At 43.5% G+C, this 19,920-nt stretch overlaps 26 non-coding genes across 26 annotated transcripts; 1 reads left to right on the top strand and 25 right to left on the bottom strand.

Annotated features, from left to right (window-relative positions):
• Window positions 1-159, top strand: LOC120912488. The gene has a single exon (XR_005743086.1). It is a non-coding gene; the product is annotated as a U1 spliceosomal RNA (small nuclear RNA).
• A 7,834-nt stretch (window positions 160-7,993) lies between these two features.
• Window positions 7,994-8,108, bottom strand: LOC120912600. The gene has a single exon (XR_005743133.1). It is a non-coding gene; the product is annotated as a U5 spliceosomal RNA (small nuclear RNA).
• Window positions 8,109-8,389: 281 nt separating this feature from the next.
• On the bottom strand, window positions 8,390-8,505 carry LOC120912593. The gene has a single exon (XR_005743126.1). It is a non-coding gene; the product is annotated as a U5 spliceosomal RNA (small nuclear RNA).
• A 649-nt stretch (window positions 8,506-9,154) lies between these two features.
• LOC120912567 lies at window positions 9,155-9,268 on the bottom strand. Its single transcript, XR_005743101.1, has one exon. It is a non-coding gene; the product is annotated as a U5 spliceosomal RNA (small nuclear RNA).
• A 285-nt stretch (window positions 9,269-9,553) lies between these two features.
• LOC120912591 lies at window positions 9,554-9,668 on the bottom strand. The gene has a single exon (XR_005743125.1). It is a non-coding gene; the product is annotated as a U5 spliceosomal RNA (small nuclear RNA).
• Window positions 9,669-9,953: 285 nt separating this feature from the next.
• Window positions 9,954-10,067, bottom strand: LOC120912585. The gene has a single exon (XR_005743119.1). It is a non-coding gene; the product is annotated as a U5 spliceosomal RNA (small nuclear RNA).
• Window positions 10,068-10,716: 649 nt separating this feature from the next.
• Window positions 10,717-10,831, bottom strand: LOC120912587. The gene has a single exon (XR_005743121.1). It is a non-coding gene; the product is annotated as a U5 spliceosomal RNA (small nuclear RNA).
• Window positions 10,832-11,075: 244 nt separating this feature from the next.
• LOC120912606 lies at window positions 11,076-11,195 on the bottom strand. The gene has a single exon (XR_005743139.1). It is a non-coding gene; the product is annotated as a U5 spliceosomal RNA (small nuclear RNA).
• A 287-nt stretch (window positions 11,196-11,482) lies between these two features.
• Window positions 11,483-11,597, bottom strand: LOC120912599. The gene has a single exon (XR_005743132.1). It is a non-coding gene; the product is annotated as a U5 spliceosomal RNA (small nuclear RNA).
• Window positions 11,598-11,884: 287 nt separating this feature from the next.
• Window positions 11,885-11,999, bottom strand: LOC120912597. Its single transcript, XR_005743130.1, has one exon. It is a non-coding gene; the product is annotated as a U5 spliceosomal RNA (small nuclear RNA).
• Window positions 12,000-12,284: 285 nt separating this feature from the next.
• Window positions 12,285-12,398, bottom strand: LOC120912584. Its single transcript, XR_005743118.1, has one exon. It is a non-coding gene; the product is annotated as a U5 spliceosomal RNA (small nuclear RNA).
• Window positions 12,399-13,047: 649 nt separating this feature from the next.
• On the bottom strand, window positions 13,048-13,160 carry LOC120912595. Its single transcript, XR_005743128.1, has one exon. It is a non-coding gene; the product is annotated as a U5 spliceosomal RNA (small nuclear RNA).
• Window positions 13,161-13,444: 284 nt separating this feature from the next.
• On the bottom strand, window positions 13,445-13,559 carry LOC120912581. Its single transcript, XR_005743115.1, has one exon. It is a non-coding gene; the product is annotated as a U5 spliceosomal RNA (small nuclear RNA).
• Window positions 13,560-13,802: 243 nt separating this feature from the next.
• LOC120912605 lies at window positions 13,803-13,922 on the bottom strand. Its single transcript, XR_005743138.1, has one exon. It is a non-coding gene; the product is annotated as a U5 spliceosomal RNA (small nuclear RNA).
• Window positions 13,923-14,207: 285 nt separating this feature from the next.
• LOC120912590 lies at window positions 14,208-14,322 on the bottom strand. Its single transcript, XR_005743124.1, has one exon. It is a non-coding gene; the product is annotated as a U5 spliceosomal RNA (small nuclear RNA).
• Window positions 14,323-14,606: 284 nt separating this feature from the next.
• LOC120912582 lies at window positions 14,607-14,721 on the bottom strand. The gene has a single exon (XR_005743116.1). It is a non-coding gene; the product is annotated as a U5 spliceosomal RNA (small nuclear RNA).
• Window positions 14,722-15,008: 287 nt separating this feature from the next.
• On the bottom strand, window positions 15,009-15,123 carry LOC120912596. The gene has a single exon (XR_005743129.1). It is a non-coding gene; the product is annotated as a U5 spliceosomal RNA (small nuclear RNA).
• A 285-nt stretch (window positions 15,124-15,408) lies between these two features.
• Window positions 15,409-15,522, bottom strand: LOC120912583. The gene has a single exon (XR_005743117.1). It is a non-coding gene; the product is annotated as a U5 spliceosomal RNA (small nuclear RNA).
• A 649-nt stretch (window positions 15,523-16,171) lies between these two features.
• LOC120912594 lies at window positions 16,172-16,284 on the bottom strand. Its single transcript, XR_005743127.1, has one exon. It is a non-coding gene; the product is annotated as a U5 spliceosomal RNA (small nuclear RNA).
• A 284-nt stretch (window positions 16,285-16,568) lies between these two features.
• LOC120912580 lies at window positions 16,569-16,683 on the bottom strand. The gene has a single exon (XR_005743114.1). It is a non-coding gene; the product is annotated as a U5 spliceosomal RNA (small nuclear RNA).
• Window positions 16,684-16,926: 243 nt separating this feature from the next.
• LOC120912604 lies at window positions 16,927-17,046 on the bottom strand. The gene has a single exon (XR_005743137.1). It is a non-coding gene; the product is annotated as a U5 spliceosomal RNA (small nuclear RNA).
• A 285-nt stretch (window positions 17,047-17,331) lies between these two features.
• On the bottom strand, window positions 17,332-17,446 carry LOC120912589. Its single transcript, XR_005743123.1, has one exon. It is a non-coding gene; the product is annotated as a U5 spliceosomal RNA (small nuclear RNA).
• A 284-nt stretch (window positions 17,447-17,730) lies between these two features.
• Window positions 17,731-17,845, bottom strand: LOC120912579. Its single transcript, XR_005743113.1, has one exon. It is a non-coding gene; the product is annotated as a U5 spliceosomal RNA (small nuclear RNA).
• Window positions 17,846-18,468: 623 nt separating this feature from the next.
• Window positions 18,469-18,583, bottom strand: LOC120912578. Its single transcript, XR_005743112.1, has one exon. It is a non-coding gene; the product is annotated as a U5 spliceosomal RNA (small nuclear RNA).
• Window positions 18,584-18,826: 243 nt separating this feature from the next.
• Window positions 18,827-18,946, bottom strand: LOC120912601. Its single transcript, XR_005743134.1, has one exon. It is a non-coding gene; the product is annotated as a U5 spliceosomal RNA (small nuclear RNA).
• A 285-nt stretch (window positions 18,947-19,231) lies between these two features.
• LOC120912588 lies at window positions 19,232-19,346 on the bottom strand. Its single transcript, XR_005743122.1, has one exon. It is a non-coding gene; the product is annotated as a U5 spliceosomal RNA (small nuclear RNA).
• Window positions 19,347-19,920: the final 574 nt, after the last annotated feature.

The raw sequence follows: 19,920 nt of genomic DNA, 5'->3' as shown, positions 1-19,920 counted from the left end.
TTAGTTACCTGGCAGGGGAGACACCATGATCATGAAGGTGGTTCTCCCAGGGCGAGGCACGGCTATTGCACACTCTAGGCCGTGCTGATCGTGGTTGTCTTCCCTGCCGCTTCTCGGCCTTTTGGCTGGGACTGGGTGTGGTATCTGTCCTTATCAGTTGTCAGCGGAGCGCTGAAGCACCTCCTACATGGGGAGGGTGGATGCAATCCAATGATGTCATTGCACCTGGAAGGATGGTTTCAGCAGGGACTACGCTGTGCTGCCCGATAGAATACTGGGGGCCGGCCCATGGTTGAGTCTGAGCCATCTGGAAGGGTGCTCCTGGTGAGGGTGGGTGCTGCGCTCGGTCTTGGTCTTTTTGCCGAGTTCTAGTCTGGCCTTCTGGCTGGCTGGTGTAAGTGCTATCTCTGTCAGCGATCCGGTTGGAGGAGCTGGTAATGCCCTGTGGTAGGACGGGGCAGAACCATGCAAATCCGCTGGGTTGGCTGGCAGGGGTGGAGGGCTGCACTGGCCGGTCGGGGGGTCGGATATGGAACGAAAAGCCTATGGTGCATGTGCCCCTGGAGTGGCAGTCCAGGGGTATCTGAAGATCACTGTGTGTGAGGGACACATTGATTGAAGGATACCACGGTCACTGCACCAGATACACGCTTTTTTTTAGCACCTGCCTCCTGGGCCGGGCCTTTTGGCTAGGACCGGAGGAATTTTTTATTCCTGGCCGGAGGGCCTGGTCATTGTTTCACCACAATGGCCACTTCTTTCACTCTCCTCTTCACTATCCCTTCCCCCACTTTATTTTATTTAAGCCTGTGTTTGTCACTTTTTTGTCTTTTTTTTGTTGTGCACGTTTTGTCACTGTGTGATTAGTAGGGTGCGGGTCCTCGGGCCAGCCCTGAACGTCTTGGGAGTGGGTGGACATGGCCTTCTGGCTTAGTTCGCCTGCTCTCATGGGGTCTCCCTTCGGGGGAGCCCCACCTAGTACTGGGAGGGTTCTGTTTCGGCAGTCCCTCCGAGGAAGTTGGGTCCGTGTCGGCTTCGGTTGCTCGGACCACAGTACCTCAGTCCCCGTCTGGAGCCTAACGCCCCGGGGGATCAGGGTTTGGGTCCCTCTTCACAGGAGGACCACTTGACGTTGCACCCGTCTGCACGTTTTTGTGAACACTCTTTATGTGTGTGCACATTTTTTCTGCACCGGGTGGAGTTTTTTGGGTGTGTTCACACGCCATAGGCTTAAAGAAAAAAAAAATCCTCTCTTAGTTGCTTCTTTCTTACTTCATATGAGCTCAATAGGCACTCGCCATACTTCCTTGGGTTCAGAATCACTGGCTAAGCTACTTCAAGAACTCATTGTATTGATTCCACGCACCTGGTTTGCCTGACTCCTCAGTACTATAAGCAATATCCAGTTACAGAACTGTATAACCATTTTATTGGTTTTACTCAAGACCCACATGTATTGCTATGTGTACATTCTATGTCGGTTCGCTATTGGAAGTTTGCATGATTTCCAGTGATCGTTACCCTTTTCTATTTTTGTATTGTAAAATCTAAAACTTCAATAAAAATTGTCAGTTATAACAAGAAAAAAATTAATAATGGATCAATTGAGGTGGAACATAAGGAACTGAGTAATTATTGTGTTTGGGCTGCAATTATCATTAAAGAAAAGTGAAAAATATCATACCAATTTTTGTATTAAAATCTAAAAAAAGGGAGTATTTCAGAATAAATAACCAAGGAACTGCACACCATGAGATACTGTAGATCAGAAGATTGGAGGCTTTTTAAGTCAGGGCAGAAAGGATCTCTAGAGCGGCATCACAGACTTTCTGTATCAAAATGTGCTTATTATAACTTCTTCAAACCCATTGTGACTGTAAATCTAAGATGGGATCCCTAAATCCAGCAGGGGTAGGGAGGCAAATTCTACAAAAAATATCCATACGTAAGGGCCTGTCCTATGCCGTGTTTTGTCTTTGTTGTGTTGATGTAGCCTTGCAAATATTCAGTGCATTCTATTTTTCATAGGAATCATTGGGAGAAGTGTCCAGTACAGTCAGATGCATTAGAAACATATTGCAGACACAGCAGTGTGAATGTACCCTAATATCCAAATGAGCATGTAAGTATATGTTATATTTTCATAACAAAATGCAAGCCTGTGTTGCCATTGGACTGTGAAAAACTGTGAATTTGTTTGCTTTATTTTATAATGATACAGTTTTTTTTTTTTTTTATTCCCTAGGCCTCATGCACACTGGACGTTAAAAAAAAAAAAACATTCTAAAAATGGCAGTAGCTTTGCAGTGATATTTTCAGTTTTTGCAATATCGGTTTTTAGCGTTTTTCTGCGTTAGCGTTTTTTTTTCTACGGATCGAAGACGTTCCAAAAACGCTGGTCAGCTGTGTTTATGAGCGTTTATCAATGTTTATCAGCGTTAGAGCATTTTTACAGCTGAAAAACATCTCTCAGAACCAACTAGTTTATTTATTTTTTTACTGCTTAAAAACGCCACTGCTGATAACAGCCTATGTGTGCATGGACACATAGGATAACATGATGGAGAGTTTAATGACTGTAGAAAAAAATGTCTACAGCCAAAAACAGCTGCTGTAAAAACTTCAAACGTCCAGTGTTATGCTGGCCATACACTCCACGAAAAATAGTCCGAACGAACTTTCGAAAAACGAACGTTCGGTCGTGAGCGCAAACGATTGCCATCATGTAATGACCGATAAATCGTTCAGTGGACATAAATAAAAAAAATTTGGTTCATTTTTTTTTACATATACCTAGTGCAGAAAAGTCGGACGGGAAACACATTAACCTTCCGATTTATCGTTCGTTCAGCAGAAAATTTCCAAATGTGTCCTTCGTTTTTTCGGCTCAAAAACGTCCCAACGATTATCGATTTTGTGCCCATGAACTGGCCGAAAAACGAAAGAACTGTCTGAACGACCGAATTTCGGCCGAATTTTTGTATAGTGTATGGCCAGCATTAGTCCAGGCCTTATAGTTAGTTTAACCATCTTTAAAGTGAAACTTTACCAATAACAACTTTATAAAAAACAATGTTCTGTAGCAGTGGTCCCCAACCTTTTTGGCACCAGGGACTGCTTTCATGGCAAACAATTTTTGCAGGGACCGGGGGGCTTCATGCAGTCGGTCCCCAGTCTCCCTTTATGTCACAACCCCCTTTACAGCGCAGTCCCTCCGATAATACCTTTTATATCAGTTTCCACAGTCCCTCTTTACATCTCAGTTCCCCCTTTAAAGCAGTCCCACAGTGTTCTCAGTTCCCCATCACATCCCAACCCCCCTTTTTTATTACAGTGCCCCTTTGCAGTGGTCTCCTTTATATCACAATATCCATTTACATTACACTGTAATGTAAAGTGGCCTGCGCTGTAAAGGGGCATTGTGATATAAACCGGACTGCAATAAAAAGCTTTACAGTGCAGCCCCCTTTATATTACAGTGACCCAAGTAATCACAGCTCTCCATCACAGTGCTCCTTCCAGTCAGGAAAAAAAAAAAGTCTGACAGCTCTTGTTGGAGCCGCTTTACCAACGATCCAATGTTAGGACAGCGATCTCCCCTGCTGTTATTTTGTGTTCTGATAAGGGGATGGCCCCCCCACCAGAACACTCAAGTCAGCACTCTCATGTCCGATAGCCTGCATTACACACAGGCTGAACGTCTGCCGGTTTTTATTGAACAGGCCGATGTCGCCCAACATTCGGCCCATGTGTACTAGGTTTTTACCTTCAACAGGGCAGAGGCATTTATCAGCCAGCGTGTCTTCTCCCAGGTTTCCCACCACACTGGTGATGTCATCCTATCAGCAAGGCAGGGCATTGGAGAGGAGCTGCAGATCTGGATGGAGGCCAGGAGCTGCCCAACTTATTTAGCAAGAGGGTGATTACTCGATTGTTAATATGAAAAGACTCCCACACTCTGTGCAGAACTCCAGCTCTTCTCACCCCCTGCAATGCTGATAGGATGACATCGGGAGGGAGACCCAGGAGAGGGCACACGGGCTGCTAAGTGGCGCAGCTGCGGTCCGCACTGCCATGGAGATCAATTGAGCATGTGCAGAGCAGGGTGAGACACACAGAGGGTTTTCCTCGATTTTAAACAGTATAAACACTCATTATTTATTTATTTTTTACAAATATAAGTTTTATTACATTTTCCAACAAAGAAATACAGAAAAGGGTACTGAACAACTGTGGTCAAAATAAACAGTAATACAAACATGCGGGCTGTCCTACGCAAGCCCCATTTCTATCTGCAACATGAAATACTTATACTGTCACAACAAACTGGTAAAACATTATATAGTGCTCATACAATTCGACAATAAACAGTCCTGGTCTTGTATGCTAGCACCTATGACATTGTCTTAATCACCCAATTACATGTTTAGTTGGAACGTCCTTGTCTCGATCCCATACACCACATCCAAATATCTGGATAGAGAACCAACAGTTGAGAAAACAGAAAATAAAGAAAGCAGAGAGAAAGGGGAGGAGGGGGGGAGGCATTGTTCAGCATGGCAGTGATGTATATATCGACACTGTCACTTTTTAGTTGGCCAGTATCCGGAAAACAATTAGGAATTTAATAAGGATTGCCCTTCATCAGAGTAGATATATAAATTCCACAGCCTCCAGACTTTAGAGTGTTTTTCTTGTTTATTTTGTGATGTAAGGACTAGATCTTCTAGTTTCTTGATTTCCTCTAATTTACGCAGCCACAGTCCAACGGACGGGGGTGTGTTTTGTTTCCAGGTAGCTGGAATACAAGATTTTGTGGCATTGAGCAAGTGTTGCACAATGGATTTCTTATATTGTGCCGGGACTGTGGTGGCATGCAGCAGGATGAATGCTGGATCTTTTTGAATTGTGTGATCTAAAAACTTTTGTGCAATTGTCTCTATTGTTGTCCAAAAGTGCAGCAAAAGCGGGTATGTTCAAAAGATATGTAGAAGTGTTCCTTTTTCTGTTTGACACCGCCAGCATTTATCTGATGAGGTAGGGAAACATTTGTGTAGTAACTGAGGTGTATAGTACCACCTTGTCCGAATCTTATAGTTTAGTTTTTTGTAATCTAGTGCAAATGGACGATTTTAGAGAGAATCTGAGGATATTTTGTGTTTGCACGTCAGTGAAAGTCTGTTTTAGAACTTCTCCCCATTTTCCTAAAAACACCAGATCTGGCTGCATGGATGGGGTGTTAAGTAGGGTATACGTTTTGGTCAGTACTTGGGGCAGAACTCCGTTGTCTCTACAATAGTCCTCAAATGTTGTCAAATCACACTTAAATTGTACTGGGTCTGGTATTGAGTGGATGAAGTGGTGTGATTGTATAGCTTTCCAGAACAAAAGTTGGAAGCTACCAGTATCAATCGTTAGTGATTGGATCGATGGCCATCGATCTCCCTCTACATAGTGTAAAGCACAGTCTTTGCCTGTTGTCAAGAGCATCTCATACTCTGATCGGTTCAATTCAGGCGTAAATGCCAGGTTGCCCAGAATTGGGATTAGTGGGTAATTTCTCGATATCAGTGCAGTTGCGTTCACCATTACATACACTTATTTTTAATGTTTTACATAGCTATACCTGCAAAAGGGGCAGCCTGAAGCGACTAAAGTTCCACTTTAATAACTACAAAACTCATCCGATTTGACATGAGTTGTTTGATCAGCATTTCTTCACTAGATGGCACTATAATACAGTACTGTGCCTAGCTCTGTACCAATATGTTCTGTAAAGCTTGTTAACAGTTTCAGCTCAGCAGATATTTGTATTTTTCTAGATTTTACATTGCCTTTGTGCAGTTTAACAATTTATTGACTATTATTTTTTTATTAAGATTTGCAGAAAACATACATAGTCACATAGTTGAGTTGTATAGTGAGATATAACTAAGGATATTCACTATTCTCGTAAATATAACAAAACATGTGAACCGCCATCGACAAATATAACAGTGTTAATCGTTAAACATGTTATACGTAGGATGAGATTGCTGTCTATCAACCCCAGACTACCAGATAACCCCAGTATGGGATCAATGTGCGTCCAGGGGAGTGAGACAGCACCTTCACTCTAATACACTATAGTGGGGGGGAGGTAGGCAGGAAGGGAGAGAACACAAGGGTAGAATATATGAGTTACATCAAACATTCACAAAGGTGTTATACCGATTATTCCAGGGAAGCCAACGATCAAAAGTTTTTGAACGTGCGATTGGCTCAGTCGCCATTAAGGATTTGTAAGAGTAATGTGTCTGTACTAAGTCGGTCACATCACCAATAGTCGGGATTTTTTCGGTCTTCCAAAGTCTGGCGATCAGTAGTCTAGTTGCTAGCAGTACATGGGTAGTAGTCGTGCTAAAGTTCGAAGGGAATCGATTCTATACCAATGTGTAGAATGGCCAATTGTGGTGTGATTTTGCACTGTGATTGTGTGATGTTAGATTTCAGGTCAGTTACATCCGACCAGCGCTTATTCCAGGTGTGGCCAGGCCCAAAATATGTGGTGTAATGTACCATTTTGCCCACAAAGTCTCCAACAAAAGGGGGGTAGGGATGAATTGAAATGTAGCTAGTTTCTGAGGTGTCAAATACTACCTCAGGGTTCATTTTTGTGTCAATTCCCAGAATGACGCACACTTTGTGGACTTATAGATAGAATTAAAGGCACTTTGCCATTGCTGGTCAGTAAATTGCTGTTGTAAATCCTCCTCCCATCTCCTGAAGGGTAGAGACTTGGTAAATACCCTTTTTTCATGTAGGATTGCATATATTAGGGAAATGCCCTTGCATTTTCGACTATTGGAAAAATAGTAGTTCCAAAGGGAGAGAGGTAGGTAGATAGATAGATATCAGTTTACAGTACTCACTCAGAGGCAGGAGGGACTGACTGGATATCCATCTTTCCTTTCTGTTTGGCTTTAATCTTCCCGCCCACATCCCTTAGGCAGCAGAACAGTGTCTGTCGTGGAGAGTGGGGGGGGCAGATACAGGAGGAGAGGAGTAGAAGCAGCTCTTCTCCTCTAAATGCTCATGTGGGCAGCAGGGGGAGGGGAAAACATTTCAGAGCTGGCTGTGATCCGCCCAGCTCATCTCTCTCTGGGGTATACCCCTGGGGAGAAGTGATATGCGGCCCGCCGAGGGCTGTTCGGGCCTGACTTCGTCTGTGTGTCTTTCCGAACCAAAGGTATTTTTCACCATAATAAAAGAAGCCCAGCATTAGCTCTGCAGAACACAGATGCTGTTCAACTCATGGTGTATCCAAGACTCCAATTTGCATGTCTGTGCAGCTGCATGGGGGCGGGATTAACGAGGCACGCGTAACAATCGGCTTCATCAGAACAATATAAGACGCACGGCCTGGCAGAACACAGATGCTGTGCAACTCATGGTGACTCCAAGACACCCTAATTTGCATGTCTGTGTAGCTGCATGGGGGCGGGATTAAGCAGGCACGTGTAACAATCGGCTTCATCAGAACAATATAAGACGCACGGCCCGGCAGAACACAGATGCTAGGCCAACAACATTAACGCCATCTACGTGCCTTTACAAATCAAAGGAACTCAAGCTATTTTTCACCAAGGAAACACGATTGTTCCTCTCCACAAAAATCTTTAGGTAAATTCAAAAGATTTATGCATTCTAAAGAGAAACCAGAGTATAACCCAACAGAACACAGATTTTGTTCAACTCATGGAGACTCCAAGACAACCTAATTTGCATGTCTGTGCAGCTGCATGGGGGCAGGAATCAGAAGGCACGCGTAACAATCGGGTTCATCAGAACAATATAAGGCACATGGCCATGGAACTGGTGGCAAATATATGCACAGGTGGATCAAAACCATCAAGTCGTTTTCTAGGCCGTGTTTCCCACCACCAACAACAACATTAACGCCATCTGCTTGGCTTTACAAATAAAAGGAACTCAAGCTACTTTTCACCAAGGAGGCCCAGCATTAGCCAGGCATCAAAAAATTCCCCAAAACTTATTGTTGTTCCTCTCCACAGTAATCTTTAGTAAAAATCAAAATATTTACGCATGCTCAAGAGAAACCATAGTATAACCCAACAGAACACAGATTTTGTTCAACTCATGGAGACTCCAAGACAACCTAATTTGCATGTCTGTGCAGCTGCATGGGGGCGGGAATCAAAAGGCACGCGTAACAATCGGCTTCATCAGAACAATATAAGGCACATGGCCATGGAACTGGTGGCAAATATATGCACAGGTGGATCAAGACCATCACATCATTTTCTAGGCCGCGTTTACCACCAACAACATTAACGCCGTCTGCGTGCCTTTACTAATAAAAGGAACTCAAGCTACTTTTCACCAAGGAGGCCCAGCATTAGCCAGGCATCAAAAAAATTCCCCAAAACTCATTGTTGTTCCTCTCCACAGAAATCCTTAGTAAAAAGCAAAAGATTTACTCATGTTCAAGAGAAACCATAGTATAACCCAACAGAACACAGATTCTGTTCAACTCATGGAGACTCCAAGACAACCTAATTTGCATGTCTGTGCAGCTGCATGGGGGCGGGAATCAGAAGGCACGCGTAACAATCGGCTTCATCAGAACAATATAAGGCACATGGCCATGGAACTGGTGGCAAATATATGCACAAGTGGATCAAGACCATCACATCGTTTCCTAGGCCGCGTTTACCATATACAACAATAACATTAACGCCGTCTACGTGCCTTTACAAATCAAAAGAACTCAATCTATTTTTCGCCAAGGAAGCGCGGTTGCTCCTCTCCACAAAAATCTTTAATGAAACCCAAAAGATTTATTCATTCTAAAGAGAAACCAGAGTATAACCCAACAGAACAAAGATGCTGTTCAACTCATGGAGACTCCAAGACAACCTAATTTGCATGTCTGTGCAGCTGCATGGGGGCGGGAATCAGAAGGCACGCGTAACAATCGGCTTCATCAGAACAATATAAGGCACATGGCCATGGAACTGGTGGCAAATATATGCACAGGTGGAACAAAACCATCAAGTCGTTTTCTAGGCCGTGTTTACCACCAACAACAACATTAACACCATCTGCGTGCCTTTACAAATAAAAGGAACTCAAGCTACTTTTCACCAAGGAGACCCAGCATTAGCCAGGCATCAAAAAATTCCCCAAAACTCATTGCTGTTCCCCTCCACAGAAATCTTTAGTAAAAAGCAAAAGATTTATTCATTCTAAAGAGAAACCAGAGTATAACCCAACAGAACAAAGATGCTGTTCAACTCATGGAGACTCCAAGACAACCTAATTTGCATGTCTGTGCAGCTGCATGGGGGCGGGAATCAGAAGGCACGCGTAACAATCGGCTTCATCAGAACAATATAAGGCACATGGCCATGGAACTGGTGGCAAATATATTCACAGGTGGATCAAAAACCATCAAGTCGTTTTCTAGGCCGTGTTTACCACCAACAACAACATTAACGCCATCTGCATGCCTTTACAAATAAAAGGAACTCAAGCTACTTTTCACCAAGGAGGCCCAGCATTAGCCAGGCATCAAAAAATTCCCCAAAACTCATTGTTGTTCCTCTCCACAGAAATCTTTAGTAAAAAGCAAAAGATTTACGCATGCTCAAGAGAAACCATAGTATAACCCAACAGAACACAGATTCTGTTCAACTCATGGAGACTCCAAGACAACCTAATTTGCATGTCTGTGCAGCTGCATGGGGGCGGGAATCAGAAGGCACGCGTAACAATCGGCTTCATCAGAACAATATAAGGCACATGGCCATGGAACTGGTGGCAAATATATGCACAGGTGGAAGAAAACCATCAAGTCGTTTTCTAGGCCGTGTTTACCACCAACAACAACATTAACACCATCTGCGTGCCTTTACAAATAAAAGGAACTCAAGCTACTTTTCACCAAGGAGACCCAGCATTAGCCAGGCATCAAAAAATTCCCCAAAACTCATTGTTGTTCCCCTCCACAGAAATCTTTAGTAAAAAGCAAAAGATTTACTCATGCTCAAGGGAAACCATAGTATCACCCAACAGAACACAGATTCTGTTCAACTCATGGAGACTCCAAGACAACCTAATTTGCATGTCTGTGCAGCTGCATGGGGGCAGGAATCAGAAGGCACGCGTAACAATCGGCTTCATCAGAACAATATAAGGCACATGGCCATGGAACTGGTGGCAAATATATGCACAGGTGGATCAAGACCATCACATCGTTTTCTAGGCCGCGTTTACCACCTACAACAATAACATTAACGCCGTCTACGTGCCTTTACAAATCAAAAGAACTCAATCTATTTTTCACCAAGGAAGCGCAGTTGCTCCTCTCCACAAAAATCTTTAATGAAACCCAAAAGATTTATTCATTCTAAAGAGAAACCAGAGTATAACCCAACAGAACAAAGATGCTGTTCAACTCATGGAGACTCCAAGACAACCTAATTTGCATGTCTGTGCAGCTGCATGGGGGCGGGAATCAGAAGGCACGCGTAACAATCGGCTTCATCAGAACAATATAAGGCACATGGCCATGGAACTGGTGGCAAATATATTCACAGGTGGATCAAAAACCATCAAGTCGTTTTCTAGGCCGTGTTTACCACCAACAACAACATTAACGCCATCTGCATGCCTTTACAAATAAAAGGAACTCAAGCTACTTTTCACCAAGGAGGCCCAGCATTAGCCAGGCATCAAAAAATTCCCCAAAACTCATTTTTGTTCCTCTCCACAGAAATCTTTAGTAAAAAGCAAAAGATTTACACATGCTCAAGAGAAACCATAGTATAACCCAACAGAACACAGATTCTGTTCAACTCATGGAGACTCCAAGACAACCTAATTTGCATGTCTGTGCAGCTGCATGGGGGCGGGAATCAGAAGGCACGCGTAACAATCGGCTTCATCAGAACAATATAAGGCACATGGCCATGGAACTGGTGGCAAATATATGCACAGGTGGATCAAGACCATCACATCGTTTTCTAGGCCGCGTTTACCACCTACAACAATAACATTAACGCCGTCTACGTGCCTTTACAAATCAAAAGAACTCAAGCTATTTTTCACCAAGGAAACACGATTGTTCCTCTCCACAAAAATCTTTAGGTAAATTCAAAAGATTTATGCATTCTAAAGAGAAACCAGAGTATAACCCAACAGAACACAGATTTTGTTCAACTCATGGAGACTCCAAGACAACCTAATTTGCATGTCTGTGCAGCTGCATGGGGGCAGGAATCAGAAGGCACGCGTAACAATCGGGTTCATCAGAACAATATAAGGCACATGGCCATGGAACTGGTGGCAAATATATGCACAGGTGGATCAAAACCATCAAGTCGTTTTCTAGGCCGTGTTTCCCACCACCAACAACAACATTAACGCCATCTGCTTGGCTTTACAAATAAAAGGAACTCAAGCTACTTTTCACCAAGGAGGCCCAGCATTAGCCAGGCATCAAAAAATTCCCCAAAACTTATTGTTGTTCCTCTCCACAGTAATCTTTAGTAAAAAGCAAAATATTTACGCATGCTCAAGAGAAACCATAGTATAACCCAACAGAACACAGATTTTGTTCAACTCATGGAGACTCCAAGACAACCTAATTTGCATGTCTGTGCAGCTGCATGGGGACGGGAATCAGAAGGCACGCGTAACAATCGGCTTCATCAGAACAATATAAGGCACATGGCCATGGAACTGGTGGCAAATATATGCACAGGTGGATCAAAACCATCAAGTCGTTTTCTAGGCCGTGTTTCCCACCACCAACAACAACATTAACGCCATCTGCTTGGCTTTACAAATAAAAGGAACTCAAGCTACTTTTCACCAAGGAGGCCCAGCATTAGCCAGGCATCAAAAAATTCCCCAAAACTTATTGTTGTTCCTCTCCACAGTAATCTTTAGTAAAAAGCAAAATATTTACGCATGCTCAAGAGAAACCATAGTATAACCCAACAGAACACAGATTTTGTTCAACTCATGGAGACTCCAAGACAACCTAATTTGCATGTCTGTGCAGCTGCATGGGGACGGGAATCAGAAGGCACGCGTAACAATCGGCTTCATCAGAACAATATAAGGCACATGGCCATGGAACTGGTGGCAAATATATGCACAGGTGGAAGAAAACCATCAAGTCGTTTTCTAGGCCGTGTTTACCACCAACAACAACATTAACACCATCTGCGTGCCTTTACAAATAAAAGGAACTCAAGCTACTTTTCACCAAGGAGACCCAGCATTAGCCAGGCATCAAAAAATTCCCCAAAACTCATTGTTGTTCCCCTCCACAGAAATCTTTAGTAAAAAGCAAAAGATTTACTCATGCTCAAGGGAAACCATAGTATCACCCAACAGAACACAGATTCTGTTCAACTCATGGAGACTCCAAGACAACCTAATTTGCATGTCTGTGCAGCTGCATGGGGGCGGGAATCAGAAGGCACGCGTAACAATCGGCTTCATCAGAACAATATAAGGCACATGGCCATGGAACTGGTGGCAAATATATGTACAGGTGGATCAAGACCATCACATCGTTTTCTAGGCCGCGTTTACCACCTACAACAATAACATTAACGCCGTCTACGTGCCTTTACAAATCAAAAGAACTCAATCTATTTTTCACCAAGGAAGCGCAGTTGCTCCTCTCCACAAAAATCTTTAATGAAACCCAAAAGATTTATTCATTCTAAAGAGAAACCAGAGTATAACCCAACAGAACAAAGATGCTGTTCAACTCATGGAGACTCCAAGACAACCTAATTTGCATGTCTGTGCAGCTGCATGGGGGCGGGAATCAGAAGGCACGCGTAACAATCGGCTTCATCAGAACAATATAAGGCACATGGCCATGGAACTGGTGGCAAATATATGCACAGGTGGATCAAAACCATCAAGTCGTTTTCTAGGCCGTGTTTACCACCAACAACAACATTAACGCCATCTGCGTGCCTTTACAAATAAAAGGAACTCAAGCTACTTTTCACCAAGGAGGCCCAGCATTAGCCAGCATCCATAAATTCCCCAAAACTCATTGTTGTTCCTCTCCACAGAAATCTTTAGTAAAAAGCAAAAGATTTACGCATGCTCAAGAGAAACCATAGTATAATCCAACAGAACACAGATTCTGTTCAACTCATGGAGACTCCAAGACAACCTAATTTGCATGTCTGTGCAGCTGCATGGGGGCGGGAATCAGAAGGCACGCGTAACAATCGGCTTCATCAGAACAATATAAGGCACATGGCCATGGAACTGGTGGCAAATATATGCACAGGTGGAACAAAACCATCAAGTCGTTTTCTAGGCCGTGTTTACCACCAACAACAACATTAACGCCATCTGCGTGCCTTTACAAATAAAAGGAACTCAAGCTACTTTTCACCAAGGAGGCCCAGCATTAGCCAGGCATCAAAAAATTCCCCAAAACTCATTGTTGTTCCCCTCCACAGAAATCTTTAGTAAAAAGCAAAAGATTTACTCATGCTCAAGGGAAACCATAGTATCACCCAACAGAACACAGATTCTGTTCAACTCATGGAGACTCCAAGACAACCTAATTTGCATGTCTGTGCAGCTGCATGGGGCGGGAATCAGAAGGCACGCGTAACAATCGGCTTCATCAGAACAATATAAGGCACATGGCCATGGAACTGGTGGCAAATATATGCACAGGTGGATCAAGACCATCACATCGTTTTCTAGGCCGCGTTTACCACCAACAACAACAACATTAACGCCGTCTACGTGCCTTTACAAATCAAAAGAACTCAATCTATTTTTCACCAAGGAAGCACGGTTGCTCCTCTCCACAAAAACCTTTAATGAAACGCAAAAGATTTATTCATTCTAAAGAGAAACCAGAGTATAACCCAACAGAACAAAGATGCTGTTCAACTCATGGAGACTCCAAGACAACCTAATTTGCATGTCTGTGCAGCTGCATGGGGGCGGGAATCAGAAGGCACGCGTAACAATCGGCTTCATCAGAACAATATAAGGCACATGGCCATGGAACTGGTGGCAAATATATTCACAGGTGGATCAAAAACCATCAAGTCGTTTTCTAGGCCGTGTTTACCACCAACAACAACATTAACGCCATCTGCATGCCTTTACAAATAAAAGGAACTCAAGCTACTTTTCACCAAGGAGGCCCAGCATTAGCCAGGCATCAAAAAATTCCCCAAAACTCATTGTTGTTCCTCTCCACAGAAATCTTTAGTAAAAAGCAAAAGATTTACGCATGCTCAAGAGAAACCATAGTATAACCCAACAGAACACAGATTCTGTTCAACTCATGGAGACTCCAAGACAACCTAATTTGCATGTCTGTGCAGCTGCATGGGGGCGGGAATCAGAAGGCACGCGTAACAATCGGCTTCATCAGAACAATATAAGGCACATGGCCATGGAACTGGTGGCAAATATATGCACAGGTGGAACAAAACCATCAAGTCGTTTTCTAGGCCGTGTTTACCACCAACAACAACATTAACGCCATCTGCGTGCCTTTACAAATAAAAGGAACTCAAGCTACTTTTCACCAAGGAGGCCCAGAATTAGCCAGGCATCAAAAAATTCCCCAAAACTCAATGTTGTTCCCCTCCACAGAAATCTTTAGTAAAAAGCAAAAGATTTACTCATGCTCAAGGGAAACCATAGTATCACCCAACAGAACACAGATTCTGTTCAACTCATGGAGACTCCAAGACAACCTAATTTGCATGTCTGTGCAGCTGCATGGGGGCAGGAATCAGAAGGCACGCGTAACAATCGGCTTCATCAGAACAATATAAGGCACATGGCCATGGAACTGGTGGCAAATATATGCACAGGTGGATCAAAACCATCAAGTCGTTTTCTAGGCCGTGTTTCCCACCACCAACAACAACATTAACGCCATCTGCTTGGCTTTACAAATAAAAGGAACTCAAGCTACTTTTCACCAAGGAGGCCCAGCATTAGCCAGGCATCAAAAAATTCCCCAAAACTTATTGTTGTTCCTCTCCACAGTAATCTTTAGTAAAAAGCAAAATATTTACGCATGCTCAAGAGAAACCATAGTATAACCCAACAGAACACAGATTTTGTTCAACTCATGGAGACTCCAAGACAACCTAATTTGCATGTCTGTGCAGCTGCATGGGGACGGGAATCAGAAGGCACGCGTAACAATCGGCTTCATCAGAACAATATAAGGCACATGGCCATGGAACTGGTGGCAAATATATGCACAGGTGGATGAAAACCATCAAGTCGTTTTCTAGGCCGTGTTTACCACCAACAACAACATTAACACCATCTGCGTGCCTTTACAAATAAAAGGAACTCAAGCTACTTTTCACCAAGGAGACCCAGCATTAGCCAGGCATCAAAAAATTCCCCAAAACTCATTGTTGTTCCCCTCCACAGAAATCTTTAGTAAAAAGCAAAAGATTTACTCATGCTCAAGGGAAACCATAGTATCACCCAACAGAACACAGATTCTGTTCAACTCATGGAGACTCCAAGACAACCTAATTTGCATGTCTGTGCAGCTGCATGGGGGCGGGAATCAGAAGGCACGCGTAACAATCGGCTTCATCAGAACAATATAAGGCACATGGCCATGGAACTGGTGGCAAATATATGTACAGGTGGATCAAGACCATCACATCGTTTTCTAGGCCGCGTTTACCACCTACAACAATAACATTAACGCCGTCTACGTGCCTTTACAAATCAAAAGAACTCAATCTATTTTTCACCAAGGAAGCGCAGTTGCTCCTCTCCACAAAAATCTTTAATGAAACCCAAAAGATTTATTCATTCTAAAGAGAAACCAGAGTATAACCCAACAGAACAAAGATGCTGTTCAACTCATGGAGACTCCAAGACAACCTAATTTGCATGTCTGTGCAGCTGCATGGGGGCGGGAATCAGAAGGCACGCGTAACAATCGGCTTCATCAGAACAATATAAGGCACATGGCCATGGAACTGGTGGCAAATATATGCACAGGTGGATCAAAACCATCAAGTCGTTTTCTAGGCCGTGTTTACCACCAACAACAACATTAACGACATCTGCGTGCCTTTACAAATAAAAGGAACTCAAGCTACTTTTCACCAAGGAGGCCCAGCATTAGCCAGCATCCATAAATTCCCCAAAACTCATTGTTGTTCCTCTCCACAGAAATCTTTAGTAAAAAGCAAAAGATTTACGCATGCTCAAGAGAAACCATAGTATAATCCAACAGAACACAGATTCTGTTCAACTCATGGAGACTCCAAGACAACCTAATTTGCATGTCTGTGCAGCTGCATGGGGGCGGGAATCAGAAGGCACGCGTAACAATCGGCTTCATCAGAACAATATAAGGCACATGGCCATGGAACTGGTGGCAAATATATGCACAGGTGGAACAAAACCATCAAGTCGTTTTCTAGGCCGTGTTTACCACCAACAACAACATTAACGCCATCTGCGTGCCTTTACAAATAAAAGGAACTCAAGCTACTTTTCACCAAGGAGGCCCAGAATTAGCCAGGCATCAAAAAATTCCCCAAAACTCATTGTTGTTCCCCTCCACAGAAATCTTTAGTAAAAAGCAAAAGATTTACTCATGCTCAAGGGAAACCATAGTATCACCCAACAGAACACAGATTCTGTTCAACTCATGGAGACTCCAAGACAACCTAATTTGCATGTCTGTGCAGCTGCATGGGGCGGGAATCAGAAGGCACGCGTAACAATCGGCTTCATCAGAACAATATAAGGCACATGGCCATGGAACTGGTGGCAAATATATGCACAGGTGGATCAAGACCATCACATCGTTTTCTAGGCCGCGTTTACCACCAACAACAACAACATTAACGCCGTCTACGTGCCTTTACAAATCAAAAGAACTCAATCTATTTTTCACCAAGGAAGCACGGTTGCTCCTCTCCACAAAAACCTTTAATGAAACGCAAAAGATTTATTCATTCTAAAGAGAAACCAGAGTATAACCCAACAGAACAAAGATGCTGTTCAACTCATGGAGACTCCAAGACAACCTAATTTGCATGTCTGTGCAGCTGCATGGGGGCGGGAATCAGAAGGCACGCGTAACAATCGGCTTCATCAGAACAATATAAGGCACATGGCCATGGAACTGGTGGCAAATATATTCACAGGTGGATCAAAAACCATCAAGTCGTTTTCTAGGCCGTGTTTACCACCAACAACAACATTAACGCCATCTGCATGCCTTTACAAATAAAAGGAACTCAAGCTACTTTTCACCAAGGAGGCCCAGCATTAGCCAGGCATCAAAAAATTCCCCAAAACTCATTGTTGTTCCTCTCCACAGAAATCTTTAGTAAAAAGCAAAAGATTTACGCATGCTCAAGAGAAACCATAGTATAACCCAACAGAACACAGATTCTGTTCAACTCATGGAGACTCCAAGACAACCTAATTTGCATGTCTGTGCAGCTGCATGGGGGCGGGAATCAGAAGGCACGCGTAACAATCGGCTTCATCAGAACAATATAAGGCACATGGCCATGGAACTGGTGGCAAATATATGCACAGGTGGAACAAAACCATCAAGTCGTTTTCTAGGCCGTGTTTACCACCAACAACAACATTAACGCCATCTGCGTGCCTTTACAAATAAAAGGAACTCAAGCTACTTTTCACCAAGGAGGCCCAGAATTAGCCAGGCATCAAAAAATTCCCCAAAACTCATTGTTGTTCCCCTCCACAGAAATCTTTAGTAAAAAGCAAAAGATTTACTCATGCTCAAGGGAAACCATAGTATCACCCAACAGAACACAGATTCTGTTCAACTCATGGAGACTCCAAGACAACCTAATTTGCATGTCTGTGCAGCTGCATGGGGGCGGGAATCAGAAGGCACGCGTAACAATCGGCTTCATCAGAACAATATAAGGCACATGGCCATGGAACTGGTGGCAAATATATGCACAGGTGGATCAAGACCATCACATCGTTTTCTAGGCCGCGTTTACCACCTACAACAATAACATTAACGCCGTCTACGTGCCTTTACAAATCAAAAGAACTCAATCTATTTTTCACCAAGGAAGCGCGGTTGCTCCTCTCCACAAAAATCTTTAATGAACAGCAAAAGATTTATTCATTCTAAAGAGAAACCAGAGTATAACCCAACAGAACATAGATGCTGTGCAACTCATGGTGACTCCAAGACACCCTAATATGCATGTCTGTGCAGCTGCATGGGGACGGGAATAAGCAGGCACGCATAACAATCGGCTTCTTCAGAGCAATATAAGACGCACGGCCTGGCAGATCACAGATGCTGTGCAACTCATCTAGGCCGTGTTTACCACCAACAACAACATTAACGCCATCTGCGTGCCTTTACAAATAAAAGGAACTCAAGCTACTTTTCACCAAGGAGGCCCAGAATTAGCCAGGCATCAAAAAATTCCCCAAAACTCATTGTTGTTCCCCTCCACAGAAATCTTTAGTAAAAAGCAAAAGATTTACTCATGCTCAAGGGAAACCATAGTATCACCCAACAGAACACAGATTCTGTTCAACTCATGGAGACTCCAAGACAACCTAATTTGCATGTCTGTGCAGCTGCATGGGGCGGGAATCAGAAGGCACGCGTAACAATCGGCTTCATCAGAACAATATAAGGCACATGGCCATGGAACTGGTGGCAAATATATGCACAGGTGGATCAAGACCATCACATCGTTTTCTAGGCCGCGTTTACCACCAACAACAACAACATTAACGCCGTCTACGTGCCTTTACAAATCAAAAGAACTCAATCTATTTTTCACCAAGGAAGCACGGTTGCTCCTCTCCACAGAAATCTTTAGTAAAAAGCAAAAGATTTACTCATGCTCAAGGGAAACCATAGTATCACCCAACAGAACACAGATTCTGTTCAACTCATGGAGACTCCAAGACAACCTAATTTGCATGTCTGTGCAGCTGCATGGGGGCAGGAATCAGAAGGCACGCGTAACAATCGGCTTCATCAGAACAATATAAGGCACATGGCCATGGAACTGGTGGCAAATATATGCACAGGTGGATCAAAAACCATCAAGTCGTTTTCTAGGCCGTGTTTACCACCAACAACAACATTAACGACATCTGCGTGCCTTTACAAATAAAAGGAACTCAAGCTACTTTTCACCAAGGAGGCCCAGCATTAGCCAGGCATCAAAAAATTCCCCAAAACTCATTGTTGTTCCTCTCCACAGAAATCTTTAGTAAAAAGCAAAAGATTTACGCATGCTCAAGAGAAACCATAGTATAACCCAACAGAACACAGATTCTGTTCAACTCATGGAGACTCCAAGACAACCTAATTTGCATGTCTGTGCAGCTGCATGGGGGCGGGAATCAGAAGGCACGCGTAACAATCGGCTTCATCAGAACAATATAAGGCACATGGCCATGGAACTGGTGGCAAATATATGCACAGGTGGAACAAAACCATCACATCGTTTTCTAGGCCACGTTTACCACCAACAACTACAACATTAACGCCATCTGCGTGCCTTTACAAATCAAAAGGAAGGTTGCTCCTCTCCACAAAAATCTTTAATGAAACACAAAAGATTTACTCATGCTCAAGAGAAACCAGAGTATAACCCAACAGAACACAGATTCTGTTCAACTCATGGTGACTCCAAGACACCCTAATTTGCATGTCAGTGCAGCTGCATGGGGGCGGGAATAAGCAGGCACGTGTAACAATCAGCTTTATCAGAGCAATATAAGATGCACGGCCCGGCAGAACACAGATGCTGTGCAACTCATGGTGACTCCAAGACACCCTAATTTGCATGTCTGCAGCTGCATGGGGGGCGGAAATAAGCAGGCACG

Source organism: Rana temporaria, chromosome 8 (assembly GCF_905171775.1).
Source record: "Rana temporaria chromosome 8, aRanTem1.1, whole genome shotgun sequence".
Taxonomy (NCBI): Eukaryota; Metazoa; Chordata; class Amphibia; order Anura; family Ranidae; genus Rana; species Rana temporaria.
This window is presented reverse-complemented; position numbering and strand designations above follow the sequence as displayed.